The sequence below is a fragment of the Vespa velutina genome, chromosome 1, assembly GCF_912470025.1.
Source record: "Vespa velutina chromosome 1, iVesVel2.1, whole genome shotgun sequence".
NCBI classification, from domain to species: Eukaryota; Metazoa; Arthropoda; class Insecta; order Hymenoptera; family Vespidae; genus Vespa; species Vespa velutina.
The window spans coordinates 20,056,999-20,081,389 of NC_062188.1; the positions used below are offsets into that span (position 1 = coordinate 20,056,999).

At 45.3% G+C, this 24,391-nt stretch overlaps 1 long non-coding RNA gene across 1 annotated transcript; it reads left to right on the forward strand.

Annotated features, from left to right (window-relative positions):
* Window positions 1–4,505: 4,505 nt before the first annotated feature.
* Window positions 4,506–22,670, forward strand: LOC124950509. Its single transcript, XR_007101392.1, has 3 exons — window positions 4,506–5,797; window positions 5,905–6,031; window positions 22,178–22,670. It is a non-coding gene; the product is annotated as an uncharacterized LOC124950509 (long non-coding RNA).
* Window positions 22,671–24,391: the final 1,721 nt, after the last annotated feature.

Consider the following 24,391-nt stretch of genomic DNA (forward strand, 5'->3'; position numbering starts at 1 on the left):
CGTGCACGATATGTACGGGTCAATGGAAATAGAAAAAATGATCCATTTTTCTTTTTTCTTTTTCCTATCGAGAATAGTTTGCAGGCAGATAAACGTATCGATGCGTTTTAGAAATGATATTTCATTTAAGGATTAAATGAAATATTACGAGGATCATTGATTATATGGATGAAACGATTGGGCATAAAAATGATCATCCAATTGATCCTTGTTTTTCATTTTTTTCTATTTTCCTTTTTTCTGGCTTTTTTTCTTTTTTCCTGCTTTTTTTTTTTTTTTTTTTTTTTTTTTTTTTTTTTACGCGTGAAAAACAAACGCGATCGCACTCGTGAAATCTCAATCCAATCGGAACGCTTTTAAAGCGATCGTTTTTCGTGATTCGCGTTGAACAATTCTATTCGTTTATTCGCGCGAAGCAGGATTAATAAATATCGTCCGAGTGAGAGGTAGAGCGGGAAGAAGAGAATGGCGGGGAATAGGGAGGGTGGAGGAGGAGCATGGCCGAGGGTAGGTCCGTTAGAAATATCCATCCACCCGTCTGGAAATAATTCCTCGGCGATCGTCTGCGAGTTACTACTACGCGTATCTCGGAAATAAATTGGTACGCGTGCGCCTAGGAGGTTGGCTGGCGCGAGAAAAGGGTATCGAGGATGAGGCGTACGGTTATATCGCGAGCGCGAAGCACGATGAAAGTCACGTTTCTCCACCGAGAATCGATCCCGTAGCCCAATAAACGCCGAAATATATTTTTCCAACGCGACATTTCGTGGATATAAATCTTTGAAATCGCGTGGGATTCGTTTCGCGCCTACCATCGACGTTTCTCCGGCTTTTACTCCCTTTATTTATCCTTTTTCTCGTTCTTCCGCGAGAATAACGGCGATATCGTGAGATTTTAATGTCTTTCTTTGAAGAAAAAAAAAAGAAGAGAAAAGTATCGCCAACAATTATCCCGATCTAAATTATCGTGAATCTTTCCTCGGCTTTTCAACATCAGTAGACGTTGGAAATCCTTTCGCCGATGAGTTCCGAAGAGAATTTTAAAGCGAACGAAACGGAGATGGGAATAGTCGCGCGGAGGCACAAGGTGGCAGTTAGCGGAGAAGAGTCATAAACGCGATGGTAACGCGTGTATGTACGAGCGTTAAAAGTCCGCTGCTACCTCCTATAAGCACCATACATAAAAGATATATATGTGTGTACATGCATGCATGCTTACGCATGTGTATACGTATAAATGGAAGAGCGCGAGCGAGAGCGAGAGCGAGAGCGAGAGCGAGAGAGAAGAGGGTATATACTTGAAGCCGTTTGCCCGATGAGCTTGGGTACGCTTAAATTTCTCGGTAGTCGGGCTGTAAACGGCAAAACGACGCCGAGAGAAGACAGGATGCGGGAGGATACGAAGGAAGGAAGGAAGAGTCGTAGAAATTTATCGTGCGAGTTCACCGCATCTCGGCATGGCGGAATCGCGGTGATTACACGGCGAGGTAATAGCCTCGCATATGGAGACCAGAGATTCTTACTCTCTTTCTCTTTCTTCATACAACCCCGCTGTATGCCGTCGGCGTTTACGAGCGTTTTCGGCGAGGCCTTTATCCGCTTTAGCGGCACGTTTTTACGTTGCACCTGCCGTCCGACGAGTTCCTTAAATTTTAATTGTCACCGGCGGCGGCCCCTCCTCGACGTCAACGTCGTTTTCTCGGCTGCAATTAAATTGATAAGCCCGCGGTGAGATGCTCGTGGTTAAACTCTCGCGAAGACGTAAACGCGAATAAGTATCGGAGTCTCCTCGACTTGGCTTTTCCTTTTTTTTCATATACATATACATATACATACAGCACGTATATGTATCGCGAGTATATTGTAAGATCGTGATTACGTAGTAGATAAATTAAAAAATATAAAGTCGAGCCGTTTATACGTTGTAGAATCGTTACAAAGTAAACGAGCAACGATGTTTTTCGAACGATTCGAAAGTTTATCGAGGCGAAGAGAAAAAGGATATAAAAAAAGAAAAAAAAGAACAAGGGAAAGAAAGAAAGAAAAAAATTGAATGCGAAAGTGATGGCGGAGTCGATATCGAAAGAAAAGGGAAAAAAATTGTAGAGTTGTTTTTCTAGCTAGGCTCGTATCGAGGACTTATCGATCGGAGAGGTCGATTAGCGAGATAAGCTTTAGCCGACGTAACGCGGTAGCGTTTCCGAGTCAGTCGCGAACGGTGTGCGTGGGGCCGCAGCTCCCCACCTCGCCGAGCCCACGAGCGGTCGAGCGGTGAACGCGAGGGGTGCTCGGTGGTGGCGGTGGCTGCGGTGGTTATCCAGATAGCAGATAGCCAGGACGGTGGTCTCGTTTGCGGTTTGACCACCCTTGTGGTGCACTGCCCTAACCACCATACCGCACCATCCGCAGCCGCACGGTGTGTGCAACCGGCGATAATGTCGCCCTTGCTGCGGTACGATGCACGTCGTTGCACTGCCCTGGGCCGATCGAACCACCCTTCGACCTCCTCGCGACTTCCCCGCCACCTTCCTACATCCTTCCTACAAACTCGCCGTTCAAGCTTTCACGATAAAAGAGAGAAAAATCCGTAGTTGCCAAGAGCTTTCGACTCGAAGTAGCTACTACTACTACTGGTAATACGAACGCGAGTACGCCTCGACGAACTTCTTCGAGGATTATCCCGGATTGCAGAGAGAGAGAGGGAGAGAGAGAGAGAGAGAGAGAGAGAGAGAATAGAGAAGGAAGAGAGCAAGGCAGACTCCTTCTCTCCCTCTCTCTCTCTCTCTCTCTCTCTCACACTCCCTTTTTCTTCGTTCGATCTATCGGATCTTTCGGTTATCCACCTACGAGATCTTTTTCTCTCGATACACTCTTCGAACCTTTCTTCTCGAGAAGCTTTTTTCGAAGGGAAAAGGAATTTTGTATCTCAGAAGCGAGCTAAGATCCGTTCGAAAAATGCAATACGCTAAAGGGTAATCTCGTATAAAGGATTCCCTTATTTCTTACAAATTTACATAAATAAATGAAATGACGAATTTCAGCTGTGGAACGACTGGAAGTGCTATGGTAGGGTGAAAAATTGAAAGAGAATGAAAGAGAAAAAGAGGTATAAAACTCAGTGTGATATCTCGAAAAAACATACGGCGGATGCGTGCGTATATGTGCTTATATGCACACACACACATATCACGAATGGAACTTAATAGCAGAAGATATTTTAAGTCTGCTTTTTAACTCTCCTCTCACAGTGCTCTCTCTCTCTCTCTCTCTCTCTCTCTCTCTCTCTCTCTCTCTCGCGCGCGCGCGCCCATCCACACTTAATCTTGGCACTCTGCATCACCAAATCCGTTTTACGTTGACGAGAGAATTATCTGCGACGTAGAACGAAAGAAAATTTCTTCCGTAGTTCGAGTAAAAAGATATACTTTACTCTTGCGAGATATTTCGTTCGTGGAATCGATTCGCTTGAATCTTATGTAAAATCGTGGAGCTTAGTTAAAATAAATTCGCCGGTTAAGGCGACTGTCGTAACTAACTAAGTACATACATAAGTAAGTAGGTATACGTTAATCGGTTGAATAAAGAAAAGAAAGAAGAAGAAGAAAAGAGGAGGAAACACGTTAATCCATGAATGAAAAGTTTGTATTGTCAAAATACACGTTTCTGCATCGTCTTCTCACGCGTGCGGATTTTACACATGTATAGTTCGCGCCGGACGTTTGTACATACACAAGGTCGCATCTGTAGAACACGAACCGCGCCTAACGAACCGAAATGATACCCACCGCTCCGCGCTCGACTCAACCCTACCGGCCGTGTGTGTGTGTGTGTGTGTGTGTGTGTGTGTGTGTGCGTTAGTGCGCGTCGCATGCGGATGTGCGCGCGGCAGCGTTCGGGCCAGCTCGTCGCGACCAGGGGAGACACACGGACACGTGTTACCGCGTAACCGGGAGAACGCTCCCAAGCTTAATGCTCCTGCATTAGCGCTAATTGATGGATTGTTTTTAATATTTAACGCTTCGCTTCTTTTCTCACCCTTCTTCTTATGCTCTCGCTCAGAAATTATCCTTTTCTTTCTATTTATCTCTCTTTATCCCATCTATAACCGTACTTCTTTTCTCTTTATTTCTTTGTCTCTCGATCTCTCTTATCCATAATGTTCTCTCCTTCTCTCACAACTTTACCCGTATCCCCCCCGTCTTCCTCTCTCTCTCTCTCTCTCTCTCTCTCGCATTCGTGATGTTATATCTCGATCTTACATTTGTACCACAGAACGCGAACCACCACCTTCCTATCTTTCGCGGTTAGCCGACCGCGCTCCGGATGTGTGTGCTGTGCGTGTGCATATATGCGAGTAAATATAACCGTAGGTCTCACTCGTAAACGTTTACTCGGCCAAAGCGGCATGCCGAAGAGATCGACGACGACGACGACGACGACGACGACGGCGACGGCGACGGCGACGACGACGTCGTTGACGAAGAAGATGCGACACGACGACGCAACGACGACGATGGCGACGTTCGAACAAGGCGATCGTGTGCCCACGACGACGAGAGAAAGAGCGAATAAGAAGAGAGCATCGAAAGAAGAACGGTGAGGAGAGGAGAGGAGAGGAGAGAAGAGGACAGGAAGAAGGCCTCGCGCGAGATAGTCGGCACATACGGTAGTCGCAGATCGGCGAAGCAGACAAGGGGCCCGAGCAAGCAAAATGGAGGGCAGGCGAGCGTAGAATATAAAAGGAGGAACGTGAATTCATATCTTGTCTGGGGGATCTTGCTGCTTTGCTGCTGAGAGACTGTTTTCGAGAAGGTAAAGGAGGAGATAGAGAGAGAGAGAGAGAGAGAGAGAGAGAGAGACGAGAGAGCCAAAGAAAAGGAGAAACGACCGAGTGCGAAGAAAGACTGCGAGAAAGGGAATGGGAGATGAACGAAGAAGGAAAGAAAGAAAGAAGAAGAAAGGAAGGGAGAGAGAGAGAGAGAGAGAGAGAGAGAGGATGAGATAGGAGAACTCAAGCAACCGTCCGTGGTTGGTATCATGTCTGTCGCGAGCGCGACGAGGACGTTAAAGCGTTGTACCATGCATAAGAGAGAAAGAGATAAACGTATAGATAGACGGAGAGAGAGAGAGAGAGAGAGAGAGAGAGAGAGAGAGAAAGTGCGAGCAAGGTGGAAAAGAAGGACGGAGATAGGAGTCCGCGCGGACTGCGGTCGAACCGTTAGGGAGATCGGCCAATGAGCGCGCTCCAGCGACCAATCACGATCGAGCTCTCTCGTCTCCGTGCAACTAATATACCGTCTTCTCTCTCTTAACCGGGCCAGTCGGAGCTGAACCACGTAAGGAGGTAGGGCCTTTTGTCTCCTCGCGGAGCCGTGAATACACGCTACGTACATACACACAATGGCTCGAGCCGCGTTGCCACCAGAAGCGACCGGTAAAAGGCTATATGCGAACCTTCTCTCTCTCTCTGTCTCTCATTCGTTTGAGCGCGCATGCGCACACGCCGTGAGAGACAGGTGAGAAAGTACCGGCAATAGAGCGTGTGTACCATCGCGCCGGTACAAAATTCGGTATTAGCACGGCCATAACGCGCGGTTTCCAAATGAGGTTCGAGAGGGCATCCATCTCGCCGCAAAATCCACCACCGACGAGACGGTTCGCGTACCGTCCGCGTTTTGTTGCTCGTTGCCACCGCGAGCTTTTCGATATTTCCTTTCTTCGACGTTGTTATTTACGCGCGAATTCCGCGTCGTGTTTTCACGCAATCGGCTTCCCGCATATTTTTCTCGTTTCTCCTGTGAGTACTCCCCTTTATCTCTCTTTCTCTATTTATTTATGTCTTTTTTTTTTTTTTTCACCTTGTCCGGGAACGCTCATCGAATTTGTCCCATTTATAATGTTTAGGTCCAACAAGAGCGGCTCGATAACAAGTTACATAGATACATCGTCGTTTATAAAAAGGAACATAAACCCTTGTCTCTGAGTCGTCTACTACCTTTCTCCTGCAAAGTTAGATAGCCAAGAAAATCAGGTATACAGTCCTAATCCTCCCGATTACACAGAGAATCCGTTCATTATATCCTATTCTCGAAAGGTGATCCTTCTCGATGAAAATCGATACCCCGTAGCGTTCCTAATTAGCAAAGCGAATAACTTTGGCCGATATCTATCGGTACGATCGACTACGATAGCGATCTCTCCTTTTCGCAAATTGATTTTGCGAGAGGAACAGGAGGAGAGGAATGGGCTCGTCTTTGGATTTTTTTGGAGGGGGGGGGGCCGAGCGGGGGGAATAAAAAGAAAAAAAAGGGAAAAGAAGAGAAATCGATTGGATTTGGATGGGGAGGCGCGAGATTCATTCGCCGAAGCCGGAAACGCGTCCCGCGGTGGACGACTAAAACGGCGAAGGAAGAAAAAGCGTTGCACTCGCGAGGATTCCGGAGAACGTTTTATCTCTCTCTCTCTCTCTCTCTCTCTCTCTCTTTCCACTCTTTTTCTTTCTCTCTTTCCGTGAGCTCTCCGGCCGGCTTTTATCAATCGCAACCGACAACGACACCAAATTGCTCTGTTTATCGAACGAAAACGCTCTCCCAGGCGCGGCCGATACGTCGTTTATCTGCCACGCCTCGTCGTATTTCTGCCAGGCCAGCTTCCACTCCTCCTGCTCTTCGTCTTCTCTTCCTCTCCTCTTCTCTCTTTTACATATACACACGCGCGAGCACTCTTCTTCTTATTTTTTCTCTTTCTCTCCTTCCTCCTTTACTCCACCCTACTTCGTTCCTTTTTTCTGGCTCGTCTCTTTCGATCGGCCGACGATTTCGGTCGTTTAAAAGTACTCTCTCTCTCTCTCTCTCTCCCATTTGGGGACAAAAGGAAGATGCTGCGACGAATACAAGATGGAGAAGGAAAGAAAGGGGGTGAGAGAGAGAGAGAGAGAGAGAGAGGTCTTAGGAGATACATCGGGGCACAACGATCGCTGCCGCTTTCTCGGTCTCTCGCGGACAGATTATTAATCCGAAAGTCTTGACCCCTTTCGCCTCTTAATCCGACTAAAGAGAGATATATCTTGCGCGTCTCCCGAATGGATACACCGACAACTCCGACTCGAGTTCTCTCTTCCTACCTCTCTCCCTAACCTCGGAGTGTGTCGAAGCAGTTTATCTTTCATTTCTCGACTACCGTCTTTGCTCCTTTAGAAATATCTGTCGTCTAACGTATGTACATAGAAACGAGAATTTTATGAAAAAGCATGAGAAGCTATACGTTCGAATTGATGCTATATATATATACACATATATATATATATATATATATATATATATATATATATCTAAACGTAACATTGAAAACGCGATAACCGATAATTAATGTTTTCAACTCGATCGATCGATGTTTTATTTCGCCTTAAAGGCTAGGTGTATAAGCTAATCGATAAGTTTACATAAGTGAGGGCGGGGGGAAGAAAAAACAAAAAAAGAGGAAAGATGAGTCTTAACGATGAGAATATTTGCGTGTGTGCCGAAACAAAAGAGGGGCGGGAGGATTGGTTAGGTAACAAAAAGAAAGAAAAAAAAGGCGAACAAAAACAATATAATCGTGGCATCCCGACGGGTTAATCGACGAATTAATCTATATCGTATCTCTACTATCGTTCTCCTGTGTAAGGAAAGAACGAAACGATGGGGGAGATACGAAGGGCGATTATTTTCAAACGAGAGCAGGCCACGATCCGTGGTTGTACGAATATTCGTAATAGGGGAAGGTACGTACATATGTACGTAGGTGCGTACGTACGTACGTACGTACACGTATGTAAGTACATACCTATCGTTTGTCGTTAATCGTCGGTGAGCTTCCCTCACGTTCGAGCTTGATAGAAAGTCACGATACGTAATTAAGCTACGTTTAATTCCTTCGCGCAGGACGATTTCTCTTTATCGTACGTAGAAACGAACGTATCGCGGGGAGTTTAGGCGCGTTCGCAATGATTACTACCACTACCGGTCCAATCTAATCTAATCGTTGGGACGCATCGAGAGGGCCCGCTCGTAGAACCTTGCTCGTCGATCGTTTCCTTTCTCCTGGCGAGGGTGCCCGGTATTGAAAGAGGAGGAGGAGGAGGAGGAGGAGCCTCCAAGAGGAAAGAGAGATAAAAGATATCTATAGACGGAACAAGCTACTCGTCGGCTGATTAGGGAGCCACCATCGAACGATTAGGAGTCAGTCGATTGCCGTAGAAAAGTCTAGCGCTTAATTAAACTCGATCGCTTTGTACCAAGACGCGTACATAGTAGATACTTACCTATGTATTCGGAAGGTACTTAAATATACCTCTATGTGTTAGGGCGCGCGCGCGCGCACGTGCGTGCGTGTGTGTGGTCGAATCGTGGCGATTCGAACGACGAGCTATCGATTCGTGTTAATTACTGAAACATCGAGCGATCGTTAATCGAGCCGCGTTACGGCACCCCGTCGGGGATAATTGAACGTTTTGAGAAACGACGCGGTTCTTCGGACTGGATTCTAAAGAGACGAAGGTATCGCAGCCGATGTTTAACGAAGAAAAACGACGACGGACGTGGAATCGTCCGGTTTGTCGCGATACCGATCGTGTATCGAGCGAGTACAAATCGATTGTGAGAGGGAATGCATCCGATCGTGTTAAGTTAGTTAACTTTTTTTTTCAGTTGATTTCTTCCTTTTTCCTTTTTTTTCTTTTTTGTTTCCTTTAGAGCGAATAGATCGATACGGTGAAATCAAGTGGATACTTACACGCGTACATACGTCTCTACGTTCTTGATTGTAGATCGAGTAATATACAAGTTACAGCCTCTCTCTCTCTCTCTCTCTCTCTCTCTCTCTTTCTCTCTCTTGTCCGCTTCCTTAGTCCAGGAAATCGTTTTATTTGTACCGCGTAGGTATACCCTACGGCGTACAGCGTACGGCGTACCCCTGGAGACCGCACATTTCCATTCGTAATTATAAGCTAACTCTCGCGAAATCCGGTCGGGACCGCGAGTCATCGTATTTGGTTTAATCTCGGTCCGAATAACTGAATTTAATCTCCTTCTACCGGGCAGTAAGCTTAACCGAGTTTTATCCGGTCTTTTCTCAAATATTCTGTCATGCATTATAAACAGTAGGACGATGCCTGGAGATGGGAAAGAGAGAGAGAGAGAGAGAGAGAGAGAGAGAGAGAGAGAGAGCTTCTTGATCCCTTTTTTCGTGATATAATCGAAATGGTAAAAGCTATGAAAACGATTTATAAAGGATACCATTTGGAGTACTTAATACGTCAATTTTTCTTTTCGAATTTATGCGCGCGATTTCGAGACGTTCGATTCGTTCTAAAAAAAAAAAAAAAAAAGAAAAAAAAAGAGAGAGAAAAGAAAAAAAGGCAAAAGATAACGTACAATCGTATTTGCAAATTCCTATATACGCTAATAGAAGAGCCATATACGTACGCGTACATAGCCGCGCAACCACCTGTCAACGCGAATCAATTCGAGTCAGGTCGTCTCTTTCCAACCGTCATCCCTCGATAAAGGAAGAGATCCTGGGCAAGCGGTATCGTGGGGTGATTTCAATATCGAGCGCTAATAGCGCGCCGATACCGTAATCCCATTTCATTCTGACCGTACTTAAATGCCGTACCTCGGCGTTCCTCGGAAGATCCCGTATCGCTGACTTTCGCACCGATCGAACAAGTGGAATAAGTGGCTTTTCGAATAAGAGGGAAAGCGAAGAAAGACAGACCGCTTACTTCGAGAAACTCGAATGCAACCATTTCGAGGTTCTCTCGCTGATCTTCGTTTACCGTTGCCCTTGATGCTCCTGCAACCGGGACGATCATCCGGACTTGGTCTGTCAGTCAACTAATAAACGCTGGAGTTTGAGCTTCCTTCTTCTCTTTTCTTTCTATTTCCCTTTCTCCTTCTCGAGACTTTCCATTCCATCTCTCGGGGTAAATTCCAAGGGTCCAAAGAAGAAGAAGAAGGAGAAGAAAATTAACCCTCGACCCGTCTCTCGCCGAGATTTTCTTCCAGACTTACGACGATGAAAAACTCTCTCTCTCTCTCTCTCTCTCTCTCTCTCTCCCCCTTTCGCGGAGCACCTTCTTCTTCTTTTTTTCCTCTTCCTCCTTGTCCTTCTCCTCTTCTTCCTCTTTCCTCGAGCGATACCGTCGTAATTCTCCGTTCTCGCATTCGAAATGAAAGAGGAAGTAATTGAATCCGACTTGTATCCTGCTACAGTTGATACGCTAACGTTTTTATACGTGGGGTTTATGAGAATTTTTAATGGGATATTAATCATTTGGCGGATAGTATTTAAGGGCGATATTTATTATGTTTTATTCGAGTATCGATAATTATCAGGAAAAAAGTAGTTGAAAATTTTCCAAATTGATATGATAAAGACGATCGATCGTAACTCGTTGGAACTAGTCGGGTTACTACGAAGAAAACGATCGACGTTACGTTCGAGAGAGAATCGATAAGGTAGAGAAGATCGGTGGCACGAGAAAGCCGAGAAATACAAGGCGTGAAATCGACGTCGCAGGTATATCTACCATATATACTATATCTTCGACGACTTACCCGCAAATAGGTAGGATAGATACGTGGTGGAACTTGAGCGTCGGTCTTAACGATCACCAATGCGTAGCTTCTCTATCTTTTAGTCGTTTCCACGACAAGTGGGGATATAGAACCGAGAGACGAGGGAACTTCTTACATCATTCCTGCATGTAATCGACTTCTATCGCGTATCGGGTATCGAGAGAGAGAGAGAGAGAGAGAGAGAGAGAGAGAGAGAACGGACTGTAGCTCTCGTTCGTAAATCATAAACATTCCTTAACGAGCCAGCGATACGAGGGTTCACCTACCACCTCGTAGTAGGTATTAACTTTTGAAGACGTTCCTCGTGGAAAGTGACTCGGTCGTATCACGATCTAAGAAATCGCCTCGTTATTCCGTATAAAGAACCGTAAACGATTCGAGGGATCGATACACGGGGTCTGTGCAACGTAATAACGGCATCGAGGGTACAACATTTTTTGCCGATGATCGTAACACGAAACATCAGGTTCGTTTCTTTGTTTATCGTTGTTATCGATGTTATAAATGTAAACAAAATTTTCGCCAAATTACTTCCATTTCATTCGATACGTTTTCTGACCGATTCTCTCTTCCTTTCTTTTTTTTCCCTTTTTTTTTTCTTTTTCTCCGTTGGTTTGTTAATGTTTTTTTTTTTTTGTTTATTTCACTTATTTATTTATTAATTTTTTTCTAAACTCCCTTCATCCTTCTCCCGAGATAGATTCTCGAAAGGTCCCTCAAAGTTCGACTGACTTTCACAGTTTTTCTCGGTCTCTCTTTTTCTTTCCTCTCTTTCTCTCTCCACTGTCTCCTCTCTATCGTAGGACGAAAGAGCGCCCCCCAAGAGCGTCGATGATTTAGGGCCGCTCTTTCACGAAGGATCTCGAGCGCTTCGTCAGAAAGGGAGACCCTCGGGCTCCCCTCGCCCTCGTTATTTACGACTCGGAATCTTACGAACGTTCTTCTCTCTCAGGACCACTCTCGTAGTTATACGCTCTTGGCTTCGTCCGCATCTCGAGAAACAGAAGGAACGTAAAAGAGTGGAAGGGAGAAGTCTCTCGATGTTTCTTTCCTGGAGAACCTTGACATTTTTTTCATCTAAGCAAACACAAACGCCTTTCTTCGTCTACTTTACAGTCGGTTTCATGATCGTTTCCTTTCAGAAAAGGCGTCCTCCGTTTGAGCTTGCTTTGGCCATCGTAAATCTTCAACTAGAAAACGAGAATAAGGCTAATTCTCGACGATATAAGAGAACTTTGCTCAACTTTTCTTTTTCGTCCCTCTTTGTACTTTCTTTCTTTCTTTCTTTTTCTTCTTTTTCTTTTTTATCGATTCACGTGGATAAAAACAAGACCGTCTATCGCATCACCGATGTAAGTACGGTACATAAGATCGGTAGAATTCTTAACGAACGAGCGATTAGACGAATCTGCTTCGCGTTATATATATATATATATGTGTGTGTGTGTGTGTGTGTACGTACGTATGTACGTACGTATCTATAGCACGGTACGTTTTATCCATGGTACACGTTCGTGCTCGATAAATTTTCAATGATTATCTCAGGACCCTCGATGAAAGCTTGGAAACTAGAATCCCTCGGAACGATTTCGACGCGACGATGGAAAAAGAATCGGTTCGATAAGCTTCGACAGAAATGGGAGAAAGAAGGGAGTTGGAAAAAGCTGAGTTGGAGGAAAAGGAAAGAGAGAGAGATAGATGCTTATATATATATATATATACACATACGTTGACGCGCGTATACACATACACACTGATAAATACGTATATACAAGAGGTATCGATAAGCACAACACGCTTGCCTCTTTCGAGAGTAAGAGCGAGCGAGAGAAATCTCTTCGTTCGAAATAGGGGAAGAGAGAGAGAGAGAGAGAGAGAGAGAAGAGAAGGTGTCTGCGGTCTCTGGAGAGGAAACGACGGGATTGCTACGGCTCTGGCTATAAGCCATTACCACGAGGCACGGACGTTCTCTCTCTCTCTCTTTCTCTTTCTCTCCCTCTTTTACTCTCTCGTTCCACCGTCTTTCTCTTTCCGTCTCTCTAGGTCTCCCTTTCACCCGGAGACCTCCGTTTCTCTCGTCAGACGGGGTGGCAGATAACATTGCTGCATGACACCAACGCTCTTGGTAGAACTACTCGAGTGTGGTGAGAGTATGAGAAAGAGAGAGAGAGAGAGAGAGAAAGTACACAAGAGAGAGAGATACGACGGAAGCTCTCTATCCTTGTCACTCCCTCTCTCTCTCCCTCGTCGACTATCTCCGCGTCGAGCATGCTTATATCGTCACAGCAGATACGTATGTGTATGTGTGTATTCCCGTCGCGACAAGCAGCATGCGCGCACACGTAGATGTACACACACATATATATATATATATATATATGTATATATGTATATATGTATATATGTATACCCATACGTATGTATACGGCATACCATGGTAGAAGCCACGAGGAGAGACACACGGTCCAACGGAACGTCCATAACTACGGAGCAGAGCAGTGCACGGCGATGCCAGTGTATTAGGACTGGGTAACGACAGTAAATTTTCACTACCGTGCGGAGTTCTAATGGCTGGGAATACAGCTGGTTTCAGTGGCCTCGAGTTGCTGTTTCCGTCTCTCTCTCTCTCTCTCTCTCTCTCTCCATCTTTCCCATTCGAAAGAGAAAGAGGGGAGTAAGTTGTTCGCGGTTTCTCAGTGCAGGAAATGCTCGGCCTCTGCTGGGATCCCTTTAATATCGACGGCACCTCGCGACGAGCTTGCTTTCCCTTCTCTTACTCTTCCCTCTCTTTCTCTCTCTATCTATCTATCTATCTATCTCTATTTCTCTTTCTGCATCTCTCTTTGGTACTCGCATTTCGCGCGCACACGTGTACGCTTGCTCAAATGGTAAAACGAATCTTTCGCGTAGAAACGTGCCGCGTTCATACACCGTAGATCAAGTCGACGACGAGCAGATTTCAAAGCGAGAGAAGACGCGAATCGGCGGATCTCGAGGCGCGGATCGATTTTGTTCTTTGGAAGAGTAAGCGAAGGGGTGCCGATTTAGAGATTCCACGCGTTCGAAACGCGCCGCGAAACGTGATCTTTGACGTTCGTATCGGTACTGGCACGATGAAAAACGCGAAAAAGAAATATCAGGGAATTCGTAGGAGCGAGAATGCAACGGGTTGTGTTTGGCAGGATTTTATATAGTTACACACACACACACACACCACATATCGTTGCGTACCCCACGAGTCTACCGTGTAATAAATACCATAATATTTTTTTTTCGCCTTAATTTTTTTTTTTTTTATGTACTCTTTTTTCCTAGTTACAATCAATAGAAATTTTGCGAGTAAACTCGATAGCATCGTCGACTTTCGACGTTGTTCGCGATAACGCGCTTACCTCGGTTGTATTCTAATTACGAAATTGAAATGCACGGGACCTTGAAGGCGGCGAGTAATAGAGAACCGATAATTATCGGCGCGTTATTTCTTTTATCGAACGTTCTCTCTCTCTCTCTCTCTCTCTTCCCTTTCTCTGTCAGTTTGTACACACGTTTTTACCAACACGTATACTCGTAGATGCATATCTTTAACGACGATCGTTCCGAGCGATGCTAACGACGACGATGACTTTTCGCTACGCGGCGTCTGAATAAAAAGCCTGAAAAAATGGCCCGACGTTCGCACGAGCACGCTTCCCAGTGTGATTAACGATTTCATAACTCAGGCCATAACTGCGACGTATTACGTTTCCAACGATTCTTCCGTAATCGTTCCGCGTTGATAGTGGGGAAGAAGCCTTCGAAATACAAACTCAAAATTCCGTCGAAATTAGAAGCGTTGTGGGAACGTGGGATCTCCAAACGCAATTCCTAAGTTTCGGTAGGATTCTCTCTCTTTTTCTCTCTAATTGGTCTTGTAGCAAATATGAGCATGTATAAGGTGTTTTAAAGTTGCTGGTCAAAAGTTGACTTATTTCAAATGGTAATTGAGAAACACCTTAACAAGCACTTTTTAGCTTACTTGGATGGATGGTAACGCTAAGCTAAGCCATGAATCGTCAATTTTAAACCACCCAGTGTATATATATATATATGTATATATATGTTGTATGCATGTACGTATGTATGTACGTATGTGTATGATGTATGCATGTATGTATGCATGTATGTATGCATGTATGTATGCATGTATGTATGTGTGTATGTATCTGTGTATGTATATATGTATGTATATATGTATGTATGTATACACATATATAGAGCCGGAGAACGGTGAAGTTCATCGTATCTCCCTTTTCACAAAAGTGCTATCGAAACAATACCGAAGCACCCTGTCTACATCGTCGAACGTACTACCGCTGCAAAATATCACGGACGCACTCGACTTTGGCGCAGAAGAGGCCGATTGTGTTGTATAACAGGAGGATTGTCTGCGTGCGAGAAGGAAAGAAAGAGCGAGATAGAGAAAAGTGGAGGAGAAAAAGAGGGACTCAAAGGCTGCTGGTTTGGCGGTATATTGACGTACGATCCGATATACGCGACACGGCCGGACTTTGTTATGCCGTAATAGCGCTCCCCTAGGGAGGACAGAAGTCTGGAAGGACTCTCTCTCTCTCTCTCTCTCTCTTTCTCTCTCTATAGTCGTCCACCGCCCCTACCGAGCGAAAAAAGCTCAGCTCGAGGAGAGCTCGACGACTACGAGGACGAGGACGAGAACGAAGACGAGGACGAGTGGGGACCACTGCTCTACTCTCTCTCTCTCTCTCTCTCTCAGTTACCACTGGGGAGAGGAAAACAAAACTGGAGAAGAGAGTATGAAAGAGAGAGAGAAAGAGGTGGAGGCGTGGGTGGCCAATAGTTTTGCCCCTGCTCGACCGCCGCTACTACCACCTCTCGACGATGCGCCGCGACCGCTCCGCGCGGACCGAATGAGTGCGCGTCAAAACGATGGCGTCTACTCGGCGGGTTGTTCGAGTAGCAGCCGCACGGCGCGCTTATACGGCGCACCGATTGGTCGAGGCTACGACGCCATTGGCTCTTTTTAAAAGCGGCCGCGCCGCGCCACGGAAGAGGGGCTTCTTGCTTAAGAACTCGTAAGCGCTATTGGACAAGTTGAGTGTATCGGGCACGGGATTGGCTCGACTATCCGCGCGGACTTTCCTACGGCTCGTCCAAGAGGAAGAGACAAATAGAGAGGAAGAGAAAGACCGAGGGATCTCGTTGGAGCGAGAGAGAAAGGTCCATGCCTTGGTACTCGGCCCAACCCGAACCGGTAAGGTCGTCGGGGTGGAAAACGCTCAAATGGGGTGGTTTAACGCGAACCTCGGTGCCAGAAGGACCCGCCACCGTGGGGGCTCCGAGTCCTCTCCTCCTCCTCCTCCTCCCCCCCCCCTCTCCCTCCCGCTCCCGCTCCCTCTTCAATGCTCCCTCTTCCCCTTTACGGAAGCAGCAGGGGGCTCGGCCTCGTCGAAACAACCTAACGACCAGCGAAATTAGGTAATTCGGCTTCGTAATAATGGATTTGCTTCGCGCTGCGTTATATACGTCCTGCGAAGCGGCCTACGTTTTCGCATATTTAACCACCGCGATACGTTTCCTTCGACTTCCTTTTACCTATCCTTTTTTTCTTTCCTCTCGTTTTTCTTTTCTTTTTATTTTTTCTTTTCCTTCCTTTTACCTTCTTCTTTTTTTTCTTTTCTCTTTTCTTCTTCCTTTCTTTTCTTTCTTCATTTTTTTGTTTTCTTCTTTTTGTTTTGTTTTCGACTCCACGAACGAACCTTCTTCTTCCGACTAATTTATCGACCTTTCTATTTTTCTACGTTTCCTTTTACTTTGTTTCTCCTTTTTCGTTTCCTTCTCTTCTTTATTTTATTGTCGTTACTACTCTTAGCGTGCTCTCGCGAAGAGTCGAACATTTTCTCTCTTATCTGTTTACTCGCGTGTCGTTGATATCGCATCGCGCCTTGCTATCTCTCGAGCTTCGTACACACGGTCTTTGTTCGAGTAGTATAAACCAATATTGCGTTCCGCGTAAACGCGTATTGACATTTCTCTCTACACTTATGCTCGGTATCTCTCTCTCTCTCTCTCCCTCTCTCTCTCCCTCTCTCTCTCTCTCTCTCTCTCTCTCTCTCTCTCGGGATAGCTCTCGGCAAGTGGATCCGTGACATCGTTCGTAAACGACGAGCTGACTATTTTGTATACGTTTCGCGTAGCGACGTTGCGACGTCGCGCGCGCTTAATACTCTCGAGATAATTATAAATCACTGTCCTGACGTTATAAATCTTCCAAAGTGGAAAGAGGGTAGGAGGGACTACACGAGTAAAGAAGTTCCGACTCCTATCGATCTCGTCGATCGAAGAATCACCCACCATCTTTGTTCTCCTTTCGGAGTAACCCCGCGAAGCACGCCAACTTGAAAAGGTTTGGCCCAGCATCGATGGGATTTTTTTCATTGTTTCTTTTTCTTTTTTTTTTTCTTTTTTTTTTTTTTTCAGTAATTGTTTTAACCGCGAGCCTCTTCGAGAAACGAAATAAACCAAGTCGGCCATTCGACGAGGTCCGCTTATTCGGTAGGTCTTTCCGATTACCTGGAACGTCTTATCCCGAACGAGATCCCGTGTTCTCTCTTTATCTTTCCTCTCTTATTCTCCTCTAACGAAGTAAGAGGCCAAACTTTCTTGGAATCGAGCGACGCTCTCTTCTTATTTCGATTCGCTTCTCTTTTACTTTTTCGACCGGGTTTAAACGGACAAAATTCTATCTCCGGATATATTTCACACACGGCCTAATTCAGATTTGTAGTACACACACGCACACAAATATATATGTGGAGGTCGAGAAAGAGTCGTAATCGTGTTCGACGTTCGAAAAATTTGTGTCCGTAACATTCCCCCAAAGTTTCCGAATATATCTAACTAACGTCGTGCCGTTGAAGACGCAAAGATCGTAAAGGATAAATCGGTATTGTAAGTCGATATAAATAGTTGTGAAAGTCGAGCACGAGACCCGTTAAAAAGGAAGATGCAGTCAGTGAAGTCGGTGATACAACACCGACGAAAAGAACGATGCCGCCTCGTTGTCGTCGACGTCGTCGTTCGACTTAACGACGTAACAACGAACAAAGGAGCTCGAACTAAAGAGAGAATAGGAGTTTGGTAGAGGGATCGAAGAAACATAGAAGGAGAGAGAAAGAGAAAAAAGAGGGTATTTCTTTACCTCTGGAAAACGGCTTCGCGGTGCAGTAACGATAAACATTTCGTCTCGCATACGGAGAACGAGAGTCGGAAAATTTTGTCTCGACCATTTGCCCTAAGAGCCAGCCATGGCGTGTGTATCCCTCTTACTTCGTAAGAGAGAAGAGGAGCGAAGAGAGAAGAAACTCAATCCTCGAGAGTTCACCCTTCTCTGTAAACGAACGTTTAGCTAGGCGGTTCAAACTTTCGCGGTCGGTTTATTTTCGGGAAGAGAGAGAGAGAGAGAGAGAGAGAGAGAGGATCGTCGAGAGCGTTCTCGCGTTTATCTCGATCCTTGAAATAAATGGCGCGGACATTGTCCTTTATGGACTTTCGCAAAATTTCTCGTGTCATTTTCCGCGAGAACATTTCGTCGAGCCGAAGACGCTCTTGTCGATTTTACGACCACGTCGTCGTCGTCGTCGTCGTCGTCGTCGTCGTCGTCGTCGTCGTCGTAGTCCTTGTCGTCGTCGTTTGCGGATTAAGGACGAAATGCAAATGGAACGTTAACGCGATCGCGTATTTTATCGGAAATATATATGCTCGTTTACGCGCGAAAAGCGTTCTCCATGCACGTTGGATATTATTATAAAATGAATATACATCTGCATATCTATATGTATATATTATAGATAGACACACACAAATATATATATATATATATATATATATATATATATATATATATATATATGTATATAAATGAGCGGGCACACCGGAGATGAAAGGTGGGGGCAGGAACGTGGAAATGAATTAATTAAAATCCTAAATAAAATTAACGAGACGGGTTCGATTTAATGCGCTTTCGCGAGCGCAAAAGCTACGATAAAAGCGAACATCTGTTTCGTTCGTAACTTCGTTAAAAGAGGTAGGGGCCGGGGTGGGACGAGGGCCAATAATCGTATCGCTAATCGTCGAAACGGCGTAAACGCGTAATCTCGTGAAGCGCAACATTATTCATCCACGGTACTAGGTATTTCGAGTCGGGAATTGTAATCCGCACGTAAAAACGATAGGTTTCTACCGTATAAAATCGTCGGAAGGGGTCGGAAGGGTTGGGAAACGATAAGCGAACATCGATACTCGAAAAGAACGAAGAATGGATCGCGCGGGTTTGAGGAGCACTGCTCGAACTCCTGCGCGAGAGATTAATTGTTTGTTCTTCTCCTTTCTCTTTGTTTTTTTTCCCGTTTCTTCTTTTTTTCTTTTTGTCTTTTTTTCTTTTTTTTTTTTTCTTTTTTTTCTTTTTTTTTCTTTTTTTTTTTTTTTTTGTCTCCCTACCATCTCCCTCCAGCATCGGCTCTCCAGCGGTCCTCCAACGGCCCTCGAACAACCGGCCGTTCGGTGATCCTCCTCTGTTTGCGTACTCAACGAAAATTTTCGTCTATAGGTTTCCCGGGCGTAGAATATCGCGGCTGGCTCCGTCGGAAGCTCTCGGCTTCTCTTTCGAGAGTATGTTGAAACTTTTTTAGCCCTCTCTACCCCCTAAGCGTTCGTTTCGGACGCACGGTGGTAGGTGCCTTTCTCTCTCTCCCTCTCTCTCCCTCTCTCTCTCTTTCGGAGGTTCCGAAAAAAGTTTATCGCAAAATGGCTGCCCGTATTTACGCGATTCAGGGGCGGAGGCTTTTTCCAACCCTCCTCCACCTGCTATACAGCCGCCAGCAGCGCCGGGACCACCACCACCACTACCGCCATCACCGCCACCGCTACTAGTAACTTTCTCCCTTTCCTCCCTTTTCCACCTCCCTACCCCCCTTTTCGCTTTACCTCTCTCCTTTTCCCCTTTCCTCTCTGTCTCTGTCTCCTACTCGATGCCGGTGCAACGGCGCGGAGCCAGAACGACCCAACTGCCGAGAAAGCTTTTGCATAATAAAACAGCCTGTACTTCCTCCGGTTCACCACCCCCAACTCCCGGCAGTAGTAGTAGCAGCAGCAGCAGCAGCAGCAGCAGCAGCAGCCCCCTTCCGGGCCATCCCGACGGCGGCGCCGCAGCCATAGCTAGTAGCAGCCTCCCTCTCTTTTTCCCACTCTCTCTCTCCCTCCCCCTACCCCCCCCCCTCTCTCTCTCTCGACAGCCGTGCAATACGGAAGAAAAAGTATTGGTATGCTACACCTGTGTACGACCTCGACAGTATCGTAAAAATGGCGAGAGTGGAAAGGGTGAGAGGAGTAAGGGCTGCTGCAAAAAACGGCGCCATCTTGCCGCTGCTCCTGTGAACGCCTAGCTACATTTTCGTCTTCCTCTCGATTCTCTCTTTTTCTCTCTTTCTTTCTCTCTTGGTTTCTCCACCCCGTCCCCTTCCCGACCCCAATCCTCGTCGACTCGCACGCCTAAGGGGCAAACGATCGTGAAACTATAACGCGAGGAAGGCGTCAAATGGGATCTCGTAGGAAGGGAAATTTCTACGGAGGGCGAACGTTATCGGAGATTCTTTCCCTTTCTTTTTCCTTTCTCTCTCTCTCTCTCTCTCTCTCTCTCTCGTCCTATTTCGAAACACTCCAGGTCGATGGAATCATGCGGTGGCAACGACGATGCCCCCCCTCTATCCCCCTCCTCGCTCTCTCCTTTTCTTTCTCTTTCTCGGTTCAGCAACGAGAAAACGAGGAGATATTCCTGTGGTACCTCTTTTATGCTCTCTTTTTGTTCCTCGCTGAGGTTTCGACTCGCGTTGCCGAGCGTTACGTGAACGGAAGGCTCCCTTGCGTTTTCTCCTTCATCCTTATCGCATCACTTTTTCTCTTGGTTCGATATCTATGGTGACAAAGTTCACTACCCGCTCTTTCTCTTTCCATCTCTCTCCGTATCGTTAACGAGAAAGGAGATATCGAAAAGGACGAAGAGTCTATCGGGAGAGTGAAATCGTCGAGGAAGGAACAATCGCGTGATTCGAAATCGAGCTTGGACCGAAGGAAGAAATTACTTCCCGATAATCCTTGAGTTTTGTGATCCACGGTAAATATGGATTAACCCAATTCGATTATTCGTTCGGATTCGTTGGAAAGCGCAAGATTCGTTCGCGCGGATACTCCCCCTCGAAATAGAATTCTAATTCCGATTAATCGCGGCCGGCCGGCCGATTGGTCGGTCGGTCGGTCGGTCTTCATTTTTGCGATCCTGATGAAAGGTGACAAAACGTGATGCGCTAATACGCATATCGTTATTGGCATCGTAAAGCTTTCCGCCATTTCCTCATAATATTATTATTCATTTCGATATGGCTCGCGTCGAAAAAGCGAGCTTTTCGAGCAGCCCTGTCATCGTTTATTCGTTCCACGTTTCTGCGCCCTTTTCGCCCTTAATTGAGAAAAAATGAAACGCGCATTAACGCGTAATGCGCTCATTATCGTCGCTCGCAAAAATATATATATATATATATATATGCATATATATATATGTATATATATATATATATATATACTCTGCCTCCACGAGGAATATATATCGTTATGAATTTGTTACACGAGTACGGACAAGAAGAGAACCGTGTATCCTCGTTAATTAAACATTTTTACATTTATATTATTAAATTAGCGGATGTATAAAAAATATAATGCGATACGCTTTTCGATTGGTTATAATAAATATTATTGGGTTAGCACAACTTGTTAGAAAAACGTGATACCCGTAATGTCTTACGATAAAATATGATCTTATTATTATAGAAAGCAATTTCTACAAGATTTCTCGATTACTCGAGCAGTTAGGAAGGTGTATCCCGCGCAAAAGGAGAAGGACGATAGCGGGAGGATAAGTCACTTAATCCTTAATCGTCGTAGTCGTTAGCCGAGCGTAAAGTTACTCCACGCGATCGTAATCCAATTTCGAAGCAGATATCTATTTGCGCGACGAGCATATACCACCTGTGTATACATATACATATACACACATATACATACATACATATATATATATATATATATATATATATATATTTACTCATAAAAATTTCCTTTGAAGGTAGTTTCGTGGGGTATACGAAGGGAGCATACGCGTAATCTTAGCTTGATACATCTTATCTCTGTACATTGCGGCATATTCGAGATTCCGGCGCTTAGATATCGCACGGGGAGAGTATCGAGCGTAGGATGCATCTCGTAGAAATCCTCTTGGTTCGGAGCTACTCGACGATTCGCCAAGAAAGGCAGTGCTTTTCTTTGAGTCAGCTCATCCTCTTCTTTTCGTTCCGTTCTATTTCTTTTTTATTATCCTTTTCTCCATCTCTCTCTCTCTCTCTCTCTCTCTCTCTCTCTCTCTCTCTCTCTCTATATGCCCGCCTTTCTCTCGCTCCTTTTGAATATGTCGAATCTCAAGGGAGAATTTATTCTAGGTCAGGATACATCGGGAAACGTGTACGGAACAAGCACGTATCGGCTCGGCCCGTTATCCGGCTACCATCGTCGAGCAGCGCAAACAGGTTACGAAGCTCGATGGAAATAGAGACGATAGACATGAAGATGGAGGGAACGAAAGGGGAGCTTTTCTATCTCCGTCCTTGCGTTCGGAGAACTATAAAGAGCAGAGCGAGAAACGGTTGGGGTCAGCGTGATGTATGTGTATATAAGCGAGGTGCAACGCTAACTCATCGTTATCACGAAACTGCTTGCCCATTATTTTCCCCGATGACGTCGAGCCGAGGAGTCTCGTAATGTCTCGTACGTGCGTGTTCTCGTGCGTGGGCGTGCTACGAGTTGCATCGGCCGCTAGGCGAACCAACAGGGCCGTCGACAGGCTCTCGACGTTGTGCCTTCGTTGTAACCTTCTGATAAAAGAGATAAAAAAAAGAAAAATAAAAAGAGGAAGAAGAAGAAGAAGAGTTGAAAGGTCTCGAATTATACAGCGCTTTTGTTATCTTCTTTTTCCTTTTTACATGTTTTTATTTTTTACTTTTTAACGTTCCAACTAATTACCCCGTACTGGTTTTGCGCGTTATCTCATCTTAATTACGCTAGGACAATTGTGTACTTGGCCAATTGTTCAACGTTTCAAAAGTGAATCTTAGTCTTAAACGTTAAAAATGTAAGGAGTCAGAGGGAGAGAGAGAGAGAGAGAGAGAGAGAACAGAGACGATCGGATAAATTCTCATCCAAGAAATTCGTTCTCCGCGGGGAATTCATTCGAATGCTCGTACGAGGCGTGGTGCTCGTTCCTATACGACTACTTTGTGCTACTTAATTTCTAGTAAAATTTCATTACTTCGGTATGTCGCTTTCATTCCCGTACCCACCCACGCACGCACGAACACGCTTACTCATAAGAGAGAGAGAGAGAGAGAGAGAGAGAGAGAGAGAGAGAGAGGATGACCCTCACGGTCGTAACGCGGGAAAACCGGAACATTATTGTTACACAGTTGTCCATTGTCGCAGGGCGTAAAAGGGAGATAACAGAGCGGGATATTATTAATGATCGTCGTGCTTGCTTTCCGTCGCTTTGTTCTCCTTCTCCTTTTCCATCTTCCTTTTCTCTCTTTCCGCTTTAACGTTCTATCTTCGTGATCTCTACCAGACATTCCGTTTATTTCCGACAATTTATCGGAACTCTGTCAGTCCTGCTAATATATAACCCTTAGAAATGATTTCACGCGCTAATGAAAAGGACATCGATCGTGCGAGATTGATATATATATATATATATATATATATATATATATATATATATATATGTATATATTTAGTAAAAATATCAAACGTCTGGGCTCTCTTTTCAGTAAACGTAAAAGTAAATATGGGCACGGTATATATGCATATATTGTACATATCCACGTATAGAAACCAAGATCTTTTTAGTATTTTACGCTTTGATATTATCGGTATTATCCTTATTAATCGTAATTATTGCAATATATACTCGCGTTTCTTCGCTAACGTTTTTCAACTTTTGAAAACGCCATTGCCATTGAAAATTCTAAAAGGAATAGGATTTTCACAGGAAAGAGACAGCTTAGATCGAAAAGTTGTCATGGCGTTCCTTTCTTTATTTTTTTTATTTCCTTTTTAACGCAAACGCGTTCCCCTCGTACTCGAGTTGTAACCGATTCGTTTTTCCGCGCACGTATGAACGTACACGTATAACGACGTACGTCTACATACCTATAACGACTTATTTGCTTATCCACAATTTCGTTTGCGAGCGAGCGCCGATTTTGTACGCTATTTTCCGAGCGTTAACGAAGCACGCCGATTACGACTCTTACCACCGTCGTCCCTCATTTTCTAGACTTTTTCTTTTGTCGCGATTCGTGCTCGGACGCGGATTAAAATCGCGGGACGGCGAGTACGCGAACTGGGTCAGATGCATGAAATTTCCAATTACCAGCACGTGGACGTTCGCTTTTCGCGATGGCAAAAAACGGAAAAGAGAGAGAGAGAGAGAGAGAGAGAGAGAGAGAGAGAGAGCGCGCGCGCGCGAGAGACGACGACTCTTGTCGCGCAATGGAAATGAAAGGAAAACATCGGGACCAGAGAGGAGAATAGCCGAAGGGGTGGAAGCGAGTAATTGGTCGCTCCATTTCGGAAAGCCTCGTCGCTTTCTCTCTGTCTCTCCC